This window comes from Lygodium microphyllum, chromosome 13 (assembly GCF_053477565.2).
Source record: "Lygodium microphyllum isolate KBCC chromosome 13, Lygodium_microphyllum_v1.1.10, whole genome shotgun sequence".
In the NCBI taxonomy this organism is placed as follows: Eukaryota; Viridiplantae; Streptophyta; class Polypodiopsida; order Schizaeales; family Lygodiaceae; genus Lygodium; species Lygodium microphyllum.
In genome coordinates, this window is record NC_141147.1 from 146,384,719 (window position 1) to 146,403,452 (window position 18,734).

The window sequence follows — 18,734 nt, forward strand, 5'->3', positions numbered from 1 at the left end:
ACCCTACTCAGGTTATTCTAACCCTAAGTTAGTTAAACTAACCCTAGTTTAGTTAATTAACCCTAGACTAGTTAACTAACCTTAGTTTAGTTAGTTAACCCTACTCTAGTTAACTAACCTTAATTTACCTAACCTACCTCAGGTTAGTCCCCACAGACTTGACTTAGCCTAACTAACTAACCTAGACTAACCCAGACTATCCTAATCTCCCTTGACTAACCTGACTTAACTTAGTCTGACTTACCTGATTTACCTAGACTAACAGGACTTAGTTCACTTGATCTGACCTTACTTACCAAACTAACATGATTTCCCTGATTTAATTGACTTAGTTAGTTTTTAAATTCATTTCAACTCAAACAAATTTTCTAAAAATTCCCTCAGATTTTTGCAATTTTTTGAAAATTTGTTAGGTGGAATTTCCACCATTAAAATTACGAAAAATTAAATATTTGACAATTTCTTCAAAATTACCTAAAAATACAAAAAATTCATTTAGAATTAGTTAAAAATATAGAAAAATTTAAAAAATTCTAAGAAAATTGCACCCACCCCCTGACCTTTTTCCATTCATTTTTCACTTTAAAATATTTTCATACAAGACACCAATATTTAAAAAGAAAAAAACAAACAAAACAAATTAAACATAAAAATCCAAATATTATTTTCCTAATATAAATTCTGGATATTTTCTAAATGGCTGCAATTTTATTTTTTCTTCATCACATATCCATATTTAATTATTATTCCTTTTGATTTTAAAAAAACAACAAAAAACAAACCAAACAAACAACCACATACAATTTCTTCGCCAACAAAACCAAAAAAATACACATAACCCAAACACACACACATAATAAAATAAATTAACCATACCACACTATAACACCAAAATAAATACATCTTAAATAAAACCCCCACACAATCCAAACTTACCTAAAAATTTAAAAATAATTTTTTTAAAAATAAAAAAATACATTACAAATTATTAAACCCACTAAGGTGTTGTCTTTGTTGTTCAGTCAGTGGTCTTTGATTTTGTTTGACTGGATTCATTGCTTTTGGGTGACTCTTTTGTGCACCTTCAGGCCATTGCATACACACCCCTTCCATGTATTTATTTTATGAGATTTATTTATTTTCATTTTTCCCTTAATCACAAATTAATTACTAAAATGAACTATTTATTCACCCACATTTTCCATGCGCATTCGCACTAAATACACAATTTCATAATAATAACAATCAACCCATCGTTCACTTTGCACGTGCTACGTGCGCCTAAGAGGCACTTTAATTTGTAATAAAAATGAACCAGTCGTCTCATAAGAGCACGCACTAGCAAAAAAGCGCTTCACATCACTCTTAATTTTTAATTAAGGAATTTGCATTTAGAGACCCAGTCTAGGCATCGTAGTCCGGGTTGCGTTAAAGCACCGTTTCAACTTAATAAATTTTAATTAAAATTTTAAGAAGGAACTGTCGTTTTCTTATCAAGGTTTATAACCTAATAAAATGCCACCCATTGTTAATAATTTATTAAAATGAACCCTTCATTAAACTAATTCTCCCTCACTGCACTTTTCTTCCCTTTTTAATAAACTCGCTTCGTGGGATGGGTGTGTAAAAGTCTATTAGTTGACACTGATTGTCAAGTTATGGTCCAGTCTTGATGTAATTTTTATGGTAGTTTGATTTGTCCATGTGTTCCGATTACAGGTACGCTGTGTAGTTTTTTCTTTCTTGCCTGATACGGGGATTTAGGTGCTTGCATGTTGCATCGCATGAAACTTTCGGTCGCATATGTGTAGAGGTCATGCCGAAATTTTTCCAGGATGTGTATTGTCTGGGGTGGTAACTGGGTTAGTTACGTCTATGTCTATATGAGTGTCCTTCTTTTTGGATTGATTCCTTTTTAATAGCCCTTTGGTTGTTTTGCAGGCATTCTTTGTGATTGTCTGTGTTGTGGTGTGTATTTACCATCTGAATGGCGCCTCACGCTCCTCCCCCTATCCAGTATATCCCACTAGTCAGTAGGGATTGATCTTCCCTACTCACTTTTGAGCCTCTCACGAAGGCAGGACTTGCGACTTTCGTGGCTGCCTCCTTTCCATTGATTCCAGAATATCCATCCATGTGTAATGAGTTCCTGACCTCATATAGCAAGAAGTCGGGACTGGTCCATGGTACTTCCATGACTTTGATACCTCGAGGCTTAGGGAAGGCTCTGTCTCTTCCCTACAAAGGAGAACCCTTTGTTACAACTCGCCAGCTATTCTCTAACGATGAGATTTTGAAGCTGTTACAAAAACAGACCAAGGAAATTCTGGATGTCAAGAAGGTGATCAACACTTCAGGAGTCTCCTTTTCCATGATCACTGATCCTATATGGAAGTTGGTCTGCCAGTTTCTCCAAGATAGGTTTATGCCTGCAAAAACGCCATCCCATTACTTGTCCAAAGAGCTCTTTATAGCTTCCAGGATGGTGTTAAAAGGAGTAGCTATTGATTGGAGCTCTTACCTACTCACTAAGATGGATCAACATTTCGTTAAAGTAACTAGGGCCAATGTTACCAATGTCACCTATGGATCCTTCCTATCTTCCTTCTTGACCTACTCAAGTTTAAAGAAGAGTGTGCGTCCACCTCCTCCATCTGATCCAGTACCTCCCCCTCCACCTTCAGATGAGTCAGAACCAATTAATATAGAGGATCTGGATTCTTCTCCTCCCCTGGTCATACAACGCAAACGCTTGAAGCAGGTAGCAAATAAGGCTCCTTCAGTTATTCCTTTCGTTACAATTCTTGCTACCTCTGGTAGTGATCTCCCTACTTATCTCACATGTAACAACTTGTTCAGATCACATAGAGAAGGTTCCTTAGGCATATCAGTCCCTTCACTGAACAATCTAGTGTCAAGAGATGCCATTCCATTCCTATGTAAAGACATCCAGAGTTCAATTGAACTGTTAGTGACAGCCTGTGTTCAACAGTTGTATGCTTCCTTTTATGAGGAACTGATGCAGTCTAAAGAACAGTTTCATAAGGCAACATCCGAGTTAGCCTCTGCTAAAGATACCCTAGTAGATCTGTTTAAGCAGATGGAGCAACACACACAACTGATTGAAACCCAAAGAGATGAGATATCTTCTTTGAAGATTCAGTTAACAGAGACTCAATCAGAGGTCACTAGAATCTCAGAGGAGAAGGAGAGGATGTCCAAAGAAGCGCAAGAGTTTCAAACTCTCTTAGATGTAAAACTTTCAGCCTTACATACTGCTAATGACACAGTGGAATCACAAGCTTTCCAAATCAAGCAGTTGCAAGATCAGCTGGCACAGTCACGGTCTATTCCTCCAAGCCCTAATGTTCCCTTGATCCCTTCTCTCTCATAGCAGGACTTGGCAGTTCTCTAGAGACAGGCTACCTTGTGCCCTTTATTCCAAGATAAAGTGGAAAGATTGCAGTCTAGGATGGATCTACTATGGTCTACCTTTGAGCATTTCTAGGAATATGTTCCTCCGGACCATTCTTTCTTTGTCCACTATCAATTGCAAAAGTTGGCCTTTTACATAAAGCTTTCAACGATGGATCTTCCTCTTCCAGAGGATGGTTGGAGTAGGGCTTGGTCTCCTGAGTTGCTGACAGAAGTGGTCCGTATGGTGTTTGAAGATTCTGTCATGACAGATACCATGTTGCTATCATATATATATCTACGAGGAGACTTGTTGATTCCAGATGAAGTGGATATGGCCTTGTATGTGGGAGACGTGGTTTTACAAGCTGTTTTGTATGTCAACTATTTGGAGTTGCTAATAGATAACATGTTCTAGAGTTACTCCTCAAAAGTGGCTACTTGCTCTGATAATTCTTGGCACTCCATGATTGATTTTGTGGTCCTGAATCAATGACAGAATACAGCTTCTACCTACATCCAGAGCACTAGCCAACTGAGGGTGGATCTCTTAGCTCATCTTTCCAAAAATAATCCATTTGATTCAACCTTTTTTTATGCCTATCAGAGAAGATCTATCTTAGGTCCCTCTGTTCCTAGCCTACTGTATTACCAACAAATGGCTCACCGTTATGATACCTATCTTTTCCTCTATTAAACCAATTCAACGGCCATCTTATCCCTTCTTTTCCAACCTCAATCTTTTTCTCAAATTCCCATATTTACATATTGCTCTTTTATCGAAGATAGAGTATTTTCCGCTTCTCTACCATGTCCTTCTCCATCCATTCATGTACCTTCTACCTTTCCTATTTATCAATTAACACCCTTCCTAGCTGATTCCCTAAAATTTTCAGTCACTCCTTCTTTAACTTATTCCTCCTTTTATGATTTTGCCTACCCATCTCTTCATCCACTTTTTCTTATTCCACTTCCATCTCCTGCCACTTCTATCTCTCAACCCCCTCAGTTAGTTAGTGAATATGAAGGGTTTGATCAGCAGATTTCAAGAAGATGAGGATGGAGCTTGCATGATTCTCTTATAGGACCTCATATAAACTAGCCAATTATTCCAGGAGATTGGAGAACTGCCAGTCAAGACTACTAGAACTACCTTCATTTTGCACACCAATATTCACAATCTCTGGATTCTTCGGTGAGATTGACAGCTCATTTTGCTTGGTATCTAGCATGTATGCATAAGCATTCCCATAATGATCAAAAGGCCATTCCAAAACTTTGTATGAATGTCAATGTAAACATTGACTCCCACCAGTTGAATGTCATGTATTTTCATGCCCTATGTCTCCCTAGCAGATACCTTGTATTGCTAGAAAGGATGTGTTACTTGCAGTTCTTTCAAAATCCTCCAAAGACATTTGTAGATGAATCCTTCTCCATGGATCGCTTCCGAAACCATCAAGCCTTTAAAAGGGATCATCTTCATTGATGCCTTTGCAATGTATCTTGGATGATTCTTAATGATATATCTCTCTTTTTGGAGGTGTCATTTAGATGTTAGTGTTAGTGTCTGTGTATGTGTTGTCTTAATTGTATGTGATGAGTTCGTGTTGATTGCGAATAACTTGTTCGAGAGCTCTTTTCAAAAGATTGTTGGTGGATGAAAAGCCTATGGTGGAAAGCTGAAGAGAACCTCTTATATCCTTTACAAATTTGTTATGGCTTTTAAATGATTAATCAGAAGAGTTAATGAATAATGGAAGTTTTTCTTTAGTAGTTTTTTCAATCAGATACAGGTGATAAGTTGGAGTCGTGTTTTGGCAAGATTATTGAAGATCGGACAGAAAACAAAATTGAGCTCTTTAGTGAACTTATATTCTTCTTTTCCTTAGGTCACGAGGACACTTTCTTTCTAAGTGTGGGGATATGTTGAGAGTGGAAAAAGACTGAAATTTTGACTGATTTTTGTTATTTTTGAGGATTGAATGATTGATTTTTGATAGATTTAAAGTGATGTATGATTTGTAATGGAAGTATTTGAGAGTGTTTTGGATGATATTGATTATGTTTTAGAAGTTCATGATTTGTAATGGAAGTTCTGCGATGTTCTGATAGGTTCTGATTGGTTCTGATTGGTTCTGTATACCTTTTGTATAGCTTCTCTTTTGTTCTGATTGTCTTCTGTATGAAGCATGGATTGATGATTGATGAAGATTGAGATCTTTTGAAAGCCTATTGAATAGTTTTTAATAGTTTGGAATGGTTTGAGTATGAGTTATGAGGTTTTGATGACCTTCTGTAGAGCCTCTATCTTTGCTCTGTCTCTGTACTATAACTGTATTATAGCTGTTCTGGTGCTGTACTATGACTGTTCTGTAGACCTTCTGTAAGTGTTCTGTAGAATGTATGTGTGACTTTGAGAAAGTTTTCTAATCTTTGGAAAGGATGAATCTAAGTTCAAAAGAGCTAAAACAAATGGAAGAAATAGCTACTGAAGACTGAAGAGAAGACTAAGTGATAGTGACAGTAGTGAGCTGTGAAAAACACTGTAGTGGCTTTGGTGACTCTTCATATCAGACATACCTCTTGGGAGGTGAATCCACGACCTAAGAAGGATTATTGAGGGTTATTATAAGAGAATTTTAGTGAGGATATGATGTACTATTGATAGAGAGAGAGAGAGAGAGAGAGAGAGAGAGAGTTAGAGATAGTCAATTCTATCAAAATAGTGTAACTGTATATGAGAGATTGAGAGAGAGAACTATGAAGATATTGAAGAATGATAATATGTGATTGATTTCCATTCAAAGATGATGTATTCCTTTGTGTTCTTTGTTATATTGAAGAATTTTATGAAGATGTTGAAGATTATGGTTGATTCTATCAAATCCGTGGGAGATATCTACTATGATGCTGCATGAAGAATTGTTGTTTTCTTTGTTTTGATGATCAAAAGAATGAAATAAAAGCTTGTTGATGTTACAAGATAGATTTTCTTGCAAGAGAATTCCCTTTTCCTTGGTATTCCTCTTGGGGCTCCAGGTATTGTGGACCCTACAAGATCCTCAAGTGCCTAGGGCCTAATGCTTATAGACTTCAACTCCCTGAGAACCTAAAGGTTCATAATGTATTCCATATCAGTCTACTGAGGAAGTATGTACCTAACCCTAGCCATGTACTTGATGACCAACAGGTTGTAATGCCTAGCCAAGGAGTCCTTGAGCTACAGCCTGACAGGATCTTAGATGTTAGGAAGAGACAATTGAGATCCAGAACCTTGAGAGAATGCCTCGTCCAATGGAAAGATTATCCCGAGAAGGATGCCACTTGGATGGATGAAAACACTCTTAACTAACAATACCCCCAGTTCTTCTCGAGATTAGGACATCTTGATTCTTCTAAGGGGGAGATAATGTAATATTTCCGCTTGAAATATTAAAGAGCTTTGATCACCGCATGCCCGCGCAAAAACCTGTGCAAAGTTATCTCCCACATCGTAAATATTGGCAGCTAAAACCTTACCCCGCACGTGTAATAATGAGCCCATCCACATTGTGCAATTGAGGCCGGGGTTTAAGATCGCAAAGCCACGTGAGAACCCCCTTTTTGAAGGGGAAATTGGATAATGGATAACTTTAGTGCAATTTTTTTAAATAATTATCCCTCCCCTCAGCCGATGCATGGCAGGGGGAGAGGGAGTGGGAGAAGAATGCGTAGAGCTGGAGTGCATGGGGAGAAGAGAGAAGGCATGAGGGCTCCACGTGTGTGGAGTCTCCCCCCCTCCCTTACGCTATATAACCTCCCCCTTAGCCTTGGGGGGAGGCACGATCAGAGGAGGCTACCGTGTTGTTGATGGAGGAGAGAGGAGGATTTGGAGTGCCTATTGCCGTGCGTGCCGCCGTTGACTGTTGCCTTCCTACCACCACACAACGCTTGCTGCCACTGGGTGCTGCGCTGTAGCTGCCTACCTATTGCCTTATCATCATAAACTCTCCCCCTCTCGTCGTTAATTTTCCCCCCAATCATTACCCCCTCCACGCTTTCTGTAAAAAAGGCAGAAGCTTCTTAGAAGCTTCTTGAGAAGCTTCTAAGGATAAGGCCCCATAAGCCTTGTGCATGTGGTTTTGGCCACGATTGCTTATAACCCACATCTGAAAAGGGTAATTCTTGTGCAAGGGAGAAGGTAGGCAGTCTTGGAGGCTGTTTTGCCAAAGCTCGGAGGAAATTTGGAGATTGCATAAAAGATCGTGGAGTTCAAGTCATCAACGATGGCTCCAAAGCCAAAGTCGCAAGGCGCACGCACGAAGGTCTCAAAACCGAGCATACACGTGGACATCCCCATGAGCCCTCAAGCCCAAGTTCTACAAGTTTAATTCCACATAAAAGAAATACATTAAGCATGATAAACTTCATGGGAAGAAAGCATTTACTCATGTTCAAATTCGCATAGCCTAGTTAAAAATACATTTGGGAGTCTATTCCCTTAGACGATCTATGAAAACTTGTGCATGGCGTGCATTTCCAAAGTTATGAATGTAAATTACTTATCCATCTTACGAGCTTAGTAGCATGTTGCCTTTTCGTGCATTTCAAAGTGACAAGACTAAGCGCATATTGCTTAGGGTTAAAAGATGAAATTGTTAAGTGCATCTTTGATTGCCCGTGGAAAGAATAAGCGTATATTACATTTAGGCAATAACTTCCTTGTAGTGATTCACATGAGGAAAAATCGTTAACATCCGTTAGATGTTGTCGGAAAAATTGCATAGCATGGAAATGAAACCATGGACTTGCATGTTGCATGCAAATGGATTAAGTCAACATTAGTCCTATAATATCCATCTTGCAGGAACTTCATTAACTACGTTGTATCTAGAAAAGGGTTGCATATTACATGTTCATCATGCGTAAATTTCATTCATCGAAGTTGCATCTAGAAAGGTTGCATATCATATTAAAGTCTGAAATTCAATTGCATTAAACGAAAGGTTGTAGGCATAGTTCCTTGTAAACCTTTATAGGTTTTATGCAAGTTATTCTCCAAATTGTCATTCGTCATGACTTTAGCAAGAAAAGAAATAGTTATTGCAAAACCTTTTAGCTGCCTAAAAGTAATGAATCCCATGTTGCAATTATTTACGCCTTTAGAACAAGCTTAGTATCTCTAAGAAAGGATCATTCCTTGTCACAAGACAAGTAGACCAATTTAGCTAAATCACTTGTTATGTTATAACCCTCTAGGGATGACTAGATGGTACGATGAACACCTCAAAGTGCTAGGTAGGGTTTAGCACATTAGAAATTCTGCCTAGTGTTGCATTTGGACGCCAAGTTGAGACCCTTAAACCTAAAGGATCCTACCCACATTCACGCAATGATTGGGTTAAGTGAACGCCCATGCAATAATGATTTAGGGCTTTTACCATAAGGATCAAATGACCTAATACTAAAATTTTGATTGACCATAGAAACCCTATGCCCAAACGTTATTGGCCTAGCAAGGTTAGCGTTGGGTTGGGTAAGAAGACACCCCAAACCCTACATCTTGACTAAACATACTCCTTGACAAGAAATGCCATTGATGGGTGTAATGATCCCATGAGTTAGATGCGACACTTGTGCAATAAGTTGGAACATTGCATGGCTTTGTGGTTTAACCACAAGATAAATTTGCCACTCCTTGGAATAAGGTTGTTAGGTTCTAGCACAAGATTAATTTGCAAGAGGATGAGTAGATATCCTGTTACATCACCTTTTTTGGGCTGATTTGCCAAGTTAAGGGAAGTTATGTATTGCCTGGTAAGGAAAGGATCAATCAAGTTAGAGCGACAAAGTCGCCAGGATTTACTGTCTTAACTTAAGAATCCTAAGGTGTTGGTTAATTTGGGTTGACAGGGTATGACCCTAACCCAAGGATAAAAGGTTGGCAGGTTCTAGCACAAGACTAGCAAGAGGATGAGTAGATATCCTATTACATCACCTTTCTTAGGCTAATTTGCCAAGTTAAGGGAAGTTATGTATTGCCTAGTAAGCAAAGGATCAATCAAGTTAGAGTGATAAAGTCACCAGGATTTACTGTCTTAACTTAAGAAGCCTAAGGTGTTGGTTAATTTGGGTTGAAAGGGTATGACCCTAACCCAAGGATAAAAGGGTAAACAAACAAGCCCTTGGGAATCTTGCCAAGTGGCAATTGATCCCGGATTGAATGCTAGATGCATTCGGAGAGAAGGATTCACTCCTTAGAAGTTGGCCAAGTAAAACAACCACTAGATTGATTGTGCTTGTACAGTTTAGGAGCACTGTTTGTATTGCTTTGCTCAAAGAATCTAAGGATGGAAAGATAAATAATACTTCCAGTTGAAGGCCTGGAGGGAGAGGTAGTATCAGTTACCCCTTATTGTCTACCTGACCCTAACCAAGAGGGTTGTAGTCGGGCCGGGAACATGGACTGAACCCCCTAAGAGAGGTCTCTCCATTGGGCGCTACTTGGAGCAGGAGGACACTTGGGTACCATGGGGGATCTAGTCATAAATCCCTTGCCTTCCGGGATGTGAACAAGAGGCCAACGCGACTTGGGATTGGATATCGAGGCCCGCATACTAGTTTATGAGCGGAATCTTGGATTAGTGATCCCTATGGATTGCTGGATTGCCTTCGAGCGGATTATGGATTGCCTTCGGGTGGATTTATGGATTAGCCTACGGGCTAGATTATATAATATTTCCCAAAGTAAATAAGAGCAATTATGGATCGCCTTCGGGTGGATTTATGGATTAGCCTATAGGCTAGATTATATGATATTTCCCAAAGATAAATAAGAGAAATTATTGTAAAGGAACTTGTTTGACACTGTTTTTCTACGTCAGTGCTAAGATTACATGAAGGAATTGGTGAATAATTGGCTAATTAAGGAAGCTGGTTTTATGCGTGTCCAACTAAATGTGATAGGTAATTAGACAACTAAAGCTACCCTGAGGAAAGTACAGTGGATGTGGCCATGGGTCTGTCCTACGGATGGGTGGTCCCGATTGGCTGGGAACTTTTCTCAAACTAAATAGACAGCATGGAACTTTTTCTCGAAGAAAATGAACAGCAAGGAACGTTGACCTAGAGTCTAGATTACTAGAATCCCGATTTATGTTGTTTTTGGGGAATGGAATGGAACTATGCCTTATGGGAAGAGAGGTCAAGCTTTGCATCCCTCTCATTTCCCATTCTCCTTGAACCAAGTGCAGCATGAATCCGCTTCAACCCTGACGCTTCTACGTAAAGTAGTTCGTTCGACGCTAGTTACTCTCTAGGAACTTGACCATTAGGAAAACCCTGATTTAGGTCCGTCCTAAGTGGGAACGACCAGAATACTTCTACTACATGGCAGACTCGAAAAGACCTAGATTGCAAACCCCGTAACATTCCATGGGAGTGCCGGGCAGAGCTTTCTAGACTCTCTTCCCGATGGGCTGTTAAGACGTGTCCTATAAGTGAACAAGTGGACACGTTACATTACCTATGTATTATTTCTGAATAAAACATAACTCTTTTTTATTCAATCTCTAAATAACTCCTTTCTATTGCACCCTTTTGTATGTAAAAAAGAAAGTAATATTAAAATACCTTATTTTCAACCCATTTGATACACACATATATTCATGAGTAACTTGCTCGAATGAAGAAGCAAGATTCAACTTGTTGAAATCCAAGATGATAACCCAAGATATCAGACCAAAGCCTAGAGAGTTTGGTCTTGATTTCATCCCAAGAAGGTTTTCCTCTTGGAGTTACAAAGGATGATACTCTGGCGTGGTGGCCAAAGATCAGAAGTCAAGTATTATAGATGTCGATAAAAGGCATATATCTCATCATATTGTCCAAACCCTAGAAGGTCCATGGACTATAAACTCTTATCCAGTTGATGCAAAAGAGAAGGCCACACTACAAAAGACTATCCCAATCCAGCTCCTCCTATGAAAGCCAGCACTATTGATATCCAATAGAAGATCTAAGAACTTATCTCTTACTTGGTGGAACTAGAAGTTTTCGCACTAACATGTGCCAAGAAAAAAAAAACCACAGTTCGAATAGAGAACATTCTCTCTGCCAAAATGGTGAAGTTTAATCTTCCAAAAGAGAAAAATAATAATATAATACATAATGGTATAGTACAAAGTAGCCCAGTAGTACCACAGAAGGATACACAAAGAGTTATAGAGACAAGACCAAAGGTCGAAGAGGCAGAGGATACAGAAGTATCCTAGTAATGGAAGACGGGTAGATGTTGCCTCTTCTCGAAGAAATAGGAAAGATAAAAGTGGGTGTTGCCCCACTTCCTAGCTGATTGGAGAAGCCCGTGGAACCTATCAAAGAATATGACTTGGTTAAAGACCTAGATACCTTCAAACTAAACTTAACATTTTGAGAGTTTCTAATGCTTTCTCCCACTTATCAAAAGAAATTCAAAAGCACACTGACAAGAAGATGTGTCCTAATAAGGATTGCTCTCATAAATGCCCCCAAGTCTAATAATGCCTCTTATGAAAGAAATGGATGTGGCTAATGTCTTTCAAGATCTTGGCACCCTAGAGATTGCACTGTGGATTGAAGGTTGATTTGTTGCAAACACATTTATTGATAAAGATTCATCAATGAACATAATGATAGATGTGACAATGAAGGATTTAGGCATGCAAGGTATGCAGCCTAGACAGTGGCTTTTAGTTTAGAAATTAACATTTTTGGATACAAATAGTATTAAATGCCACTTGAAGGTGGATACCAATCTTCTAGAAGAGGAGATGTTGATCCTATACGACCATATTGAAGGAGAACTTGGACGTGTTTGCATGGTCATATAAAGATCTAAAGGGGATTGATCCCATAGTGTGTTAACATCACATCAATCTAGAGCTTGATGCCAAGCTACTGAGGCAAAGACAGAGGTATATGAATCCAAATTACTTTGCCTGGTGAATGATAAAATTTTGAAGTTCCTTGAGGCTGAGTTCATCTATCCAGTGGCCAATAGTGAATGGGTTTCGTCCATCGTGGTAGTACCCAAGAAGAATGGAAAGCTATGTATATGTGTGGACTTATGAAAGTTAAAATCCAAGACAAAGAATTATCATTTTTCTATCCCTTTCAGAGACCAACTATTGGGTGGACATAGTGGCTAGACATGAGCTTTACTCCTTGCTGGGACGGGTTTAGTGGATACAACCAAGTCCAGATTGTAGAAGAAGATCAATCCAAAACAACCTTCATAGTAGAATAGGGAAATTTTGTTTACCGAGAGTGACACTGTTTGGGCTCTGTAACACTCCTACTACCTTCCAAAGAGTGATGATGACTGCATTTCAAAATCATCTACACAATTTCATTGAGGTATACCCAAATGACTTTTATGTCGACAGTCTAGTCCATGGAATTTGGGAAAACTGAGAGCAGTGCTTTGAGAGATGTCGAGAGTATGGGATTTCTCTCAATCCTAACAAATGTGTCAACGAAGTCTCTTCAACAGTTCTTCTGGGCCACATTGTCTCTACACAAGGGATAACAATAAACCTCGTGAAGATTGAGAAGATTATAGCTCTAACAACACCAATCAACCTCAAAAAGTTAAGGGGATTCCTTGGCTATGTGGGCTATTACAGATGGTTCATTGCACACTTTACATCAAAGGCATCCCCCTTCTAAGAGCTCTTGAGGAAATATTCTAAGTTTATATGAGTTATTGATTGTGACGAAGCTTTCAATGCTTTGAAGAAGTATTTGATTGAAGCACCCATCTTGCAACCACCTCATTGGACAAAGGAGTTCCATGTGCACACTGATACATCAATAGAAGGGTTAGGTGTTTCTTTATGTCAAAAATGCTCCTCAAAGCTAGACCAGCCTATCTACTATGCAAGCCGTATGTGGGTGATGGCACAATATTCATATCTCAAGTGATAACATCTACATCATTTGATTATTTAATGAAATTCTAATGATTAGTTAATTTATTATGGCTAGCTACATTTATTCAATTATTTTTTTCTAACATAATTTTCTAAAATCTTAATAGTTGATGTGTGTAGAGCCAGTTGAGTTTTTATACATGACAAGTGCAATTTGTTGCAAATACTTCTTCATTAAATTATTTAAAATAGATGCACCATTGTTTATTCTAAGGCATGTGTACATCCTCTTTGTAAATATCTATTGATACTTGATATTTTTAGAATACATGTTGAATATATTTTAAAAATATTTTGTGGCTTTCAACAATTGTGAGTGGTGCAATTGATTTTTGCCATCTATTTAGTTAATTCAAACTCTTTTACAAAGAGTAATTGTAAAGGGCCTATGTTTGGGCGAAGTAAGATTCATTTTAATATTATAAATATGGCATGAAGGAGATGCCCACTCCATGTACAGGGGAAAATTTCACCCAATAGTGTGTTGCACAATTTTTATTTACTCTTCTTTAAGTTTATTTTGATTTTTATGATTGGTGCTTTCAAATTTTATAAGAAAAGAGAGCAAGGGAGAGCTTTTTTTGTTTGCTACATGCAAGTCTCGCATCCAATCTGCGCAATAAAAAGGGTTTTACATTGATAGATGTTCATAGTACAATTGGATTGATATCAAATCTAACGATGTGAAATTCCCATATGGAAAATGTATCCTGAACAATAGTGACCTTGGCAACATGTGCAAATGTACAATATGTGATAGAGTTGAAAACCTTAAAATCAATGCAATATTTTTTAATAAAAAAGCTCATTAGCTCCCTTACAAAAGTCTCTTTGTCAAAAATCATACTTTGTCATTAGTTACTTTATCAAATATCATATCAGAGGGATTAGGAAGGCTTCTCTTGGCTCCAATGAAGAGCATTATACCTTTAAGATTCTAGCAAAAAGTGTAAGAGTCAAGGTTTCCTTTCCATGGAACTTTCCATCAGTGTGATCGTGTTATTGGACATCATCATACAAGAACTTTCTGTGGAACAATGGCAATGACCCAAGAGCCAATTTGTACTCATGAATCAATCATAGAAATGTTTATATCAACCTCTTCATAATATGGTTATCAAAAAGCTTACTTTGAAAAGGTCAAGAACCTACAAGATATGCTAGTTAGGGTCCTCCAAGCGCATACTAGGATATTTACTTGTTACGACCTTTGTCAAATGAGCCCTATCCAGAAGGATTGTGAATATCATTCCAATTTTTTTTTAAATAATTAGACTAAGCACATAACTTAAGCCACTCATATATAGGAGTAAACATTACTTCTTATATTTTATAAGAAGTCAAACCTTGCTCAAATGCACTACAACAAAATCATAGTAGATACACAAAGGCATGGCATACATTAGTGGGCATGTCAATAATTGCGTCTAACTTGCTCTTTAAGACTAATATAAAGTTGGGTGTTCAATCACTAATATTAATGTCAGTTTAGATGTAATTTAGTTTTAGATTCTCACTGAACATTTCATGCTTGCATAAACACAAGATGGATTTTTAAAACATGCCAAAACTATGTATCTTGCACATGCACAAAAATCAAAATTGGGAACACCTTGAGAGTAAATAGCTTAAGACAAAGAGAGAAAGAGGGAGAGGAAGAGGGAGAGGGAGAGGGAGAGGGAGAGGGAGATAGTCCAAGGTGAGGGTGCTCATACTTACGGTCATGGAGGGATCCTCGGACTTATGTCTTCTTCTTCTCAAATTCACTAGTTTATGAGTTAAGTTTAGGGTGCCATTAGATGCTATTGCTTATATGAAAGGTGTGGGAGCCTTATTAGCTTGGAGGGAACCATATTCTCAAAAGATATGAGGTTCTATAGTTTGGATAAATTTGTTTTGGATGTGTGGAGCTTTTTTGTTGTTTTTCATATTATTTCATATGTATTGGTGCAACATATAATATTGAGGATTGTTGGTGTTAGGTTTCATTCCTCATCAAGTATGATCGTGTTGATAATGAATGAAGAATGTTAATTGATGGGAAAAATATGAGATGGAATCTTCTATTTTTAGGAGAAAATAAGAGAAGCAAGGGAAGAGACTAGGGCAATATGTGAACATGATGTGAATTTGATGCAAGGAGTAGTAACTTTGTTGGGTCAAGTACTACACGATTCCATAGATATTGATATTTCTGATCTTAATATGTTGAAGATGCGAGATCTTGTTTATGGATGACCTTATCCTCTTATTTGCTTTGGAATTACCTACCAATTTGACATTTTTTCCACCTACACATTGACCTCATAATGAAGCACTTTGTATATAGCCAACACTTTTGGATACAATGTGCAATAAAGTCTTCCACTTCTTTCACACTAGCATTCTTGCTCTCCATTTTCTCATAATTGAGAACGTCAAGAAAAGTACATTACAACATCATGACAAGAGGGAGAATATCTTTGAAGAATAAGAAAGTAAAAGACTAGGACAAGTTTTTCCCATCTAGGAAAAACACCTCAAGCTTGATGGACATACATGAGTATAGAATAGGGGGATATTCCAAAGACCTCTACTATGCAATCTTATAGTATTCTAGATAGCAAGTTTGGGGTGGATAGTTTAGTGGACCTTGGTCCTATTTTGATGGATACTTCTAGTGATGCTCTTGGTATCATAGACTTATCCTTAAAATTGTTTAGTTACCCTTGCATATGTTATTCAACATTGTACTCAGTAAATGAATGTTTTTCATTAAGTAGAACACAAAATTTCCTTGACAATCGAGGCAAAATACAATAGCCAAAGATTTGAATATTGGAGGTTTTTTTGGTATCATTGTAGACAATGTAGACCCAACACTGAGAGATACTTGTAGATATGCTCTTTCAGTAGTTCTTCCTCAACTCTAATAACAACTTTGATTTTTTTGAGTGTTTCGTATTCTAGTAACTCTTGACCCATGGTTTTTGTAGTCTCTTTCAAAATGAAGGCATTGAATTGATTCTGAATTCAACAAAACATGATTACAAAGGCACAAACATGACAAAAATCATGAAGATCACGAGAACACATGAATTCAATATTGTGCATTAAGGAGAACACTAAAATTCCTTTATAATCGAGACAATGTACATTAACCAATGCTTTGAATACTAGAGATTTTTCTAGTAACAATGCAACCAATGTAGGTCTGATGCACACATTCAGTTAGCTACAAGAATCTTCCAAGATGCAAACACTACATCTGGTTCCAAGGTTAATTACTCAATTTCTTTTAATTTATTGTTAAATATTCATTGGTTATTTATACAAAGTAGCGAAATTGTCGACGGATTTGTTATTTCTTATACATGGTACCAAAACTTTGTAGCATATTTTTGTCATGTTACATAGTACTCTCACTTGATTGAACTCCATTCATAATTAGAATACACTTATAAACCTTCTCATCATGAAAAAAATGATTGGTATTTAAAAACAATTGAACATTCATTAACAATTGTGTATCTTGTTCGAAATGTTTCTTTTGATTTCTTAACACAACCTTTCATTAACAATTGTGTATTTAAAAACAATTGAACATTCATTAACAATTGTGTATCTTGTTCGAACTCTTTCTTTTGATTTCTTCACACAACCTTTCATTCACATACTTGGAATTTGAGAAATGGTAATTTGTAACTCACTAAGAAAGCCTTCTTTATTCCTCACCTACTTAGTTGATAACAAAATGGATAGGCATGCATGTCATACAACATCAAATCAAAGAAGAGTTTCTTATAATATGCATAGTAAGAGGATTTGATCTACCAAGTTGATATTCAGTACAAGCCTTTAAATTTCACTTTCACACTTCTATAAGTCATCCATTAAACTTCCTTATGTTGCATCATATCAATGATAATGCATGGTTGGTTAGTTGAAACTTAATACATTAACTCAAAATAAAATATAATAACCCTAATTCTTGTCCTTGATTGTGATCAAATCAAACTTAGGTGCTAATCACCCATCATTAAAATCCTTACTATCCAAGCTATCATCCTTCCGTATGTTAAATTAACCTTAAATGCTTCACTTACATAGTTGATTTTGCAAAGTAGAAATGGATTAGTGGTTCTACTTTCTACTAGCTAAGCTATAATAGATGGTGGCCAAGCTTGCTACTTTGCAATAGAGGAGGGTGGACAAGCTACCACATTCAACTTATGAAAATTTGTAGAATGTAGAAAATTCTTTATATGAATTCCCTATATTTAGCTAGGATAGTTATTTTCCCATATCTTATCTTAGGAAATTATAGGTCATGCACTTAGCGAGTCCCATTCCACACATGATTATAGTAGGGAATTAATGGCCACAAAACTAGGGAGTCCCATTCCACACATGATTATAGTAGGAAATTATAGGTCATGCACTTAGGGAGTCCCATTCCACACTTAGGGAGTTCCATTCCACACATGATTATAGTAGGGAATTAATGGCCACAAAACTAGGGAATTCTATTACCTGCATTTTATACTAGGGAATAATGAATGGTCATAACAAGAAATATTCCATCAATTCTTTTTTCTAACACTACCCATGGGAAAAAGTTACCATTAGACTTTAAACTAAGTAGTCACTCAATCCCATGCTAGTTGCACTCATATTTTATTCATTTTTTGTGCCCGCCTGGTGAAACATTGCTTCTCATCCTTTTAAATGATCTTTTGCAAAATTCTTCTCCCTATTTTGAAGATTATTTTATTGGTGCACTAATCCCTATGAAGGTAAAGTCAATTTGATTCACAATTTAACATTGATCACTACTTGACCTAGCTCAATACCTAAATTGGTCATTTCTACACCTTCTTTCACACTTTTTAAATGCAACTACATTGCCCAAAAAGATAAAAAGAATATTCTCTTTTCAACCTTTCGAAAAGGGAAATTTCTTAAAAGACGTATCAACTTACTAAGTCTACCTTTAGGGGAAACTTCAACATAACCAGCCTCCAAGGAAATATATTAGACTTACCAAAAGGTGTGGCATTCCCTGTTGTTGGAATTAGACTTTTGTATTCACTCACATACATAAGTTTTCATGCTCAGTTCAAAATGCATGTGCCTTGAGAAACTAGCCCATTTGCCTTGGGGCTTTGAGGTTTCTCACATTTCCTAATGGGATACCCTGATACAAAAAACGATTATGCTTGTTGATTCTAGCAAGGTGGGAAACATGTCCTAAAACTTTCACATGTTTTGGGCTATCACTCCATCTTCTTTGGTATTAAAGAGTGGTTACTTATCTACAAATGCACCTTATTTGCTCCTTACAAAGCATTGAGCAAAATACACACTCCAAGTGACAAATTGATCCTT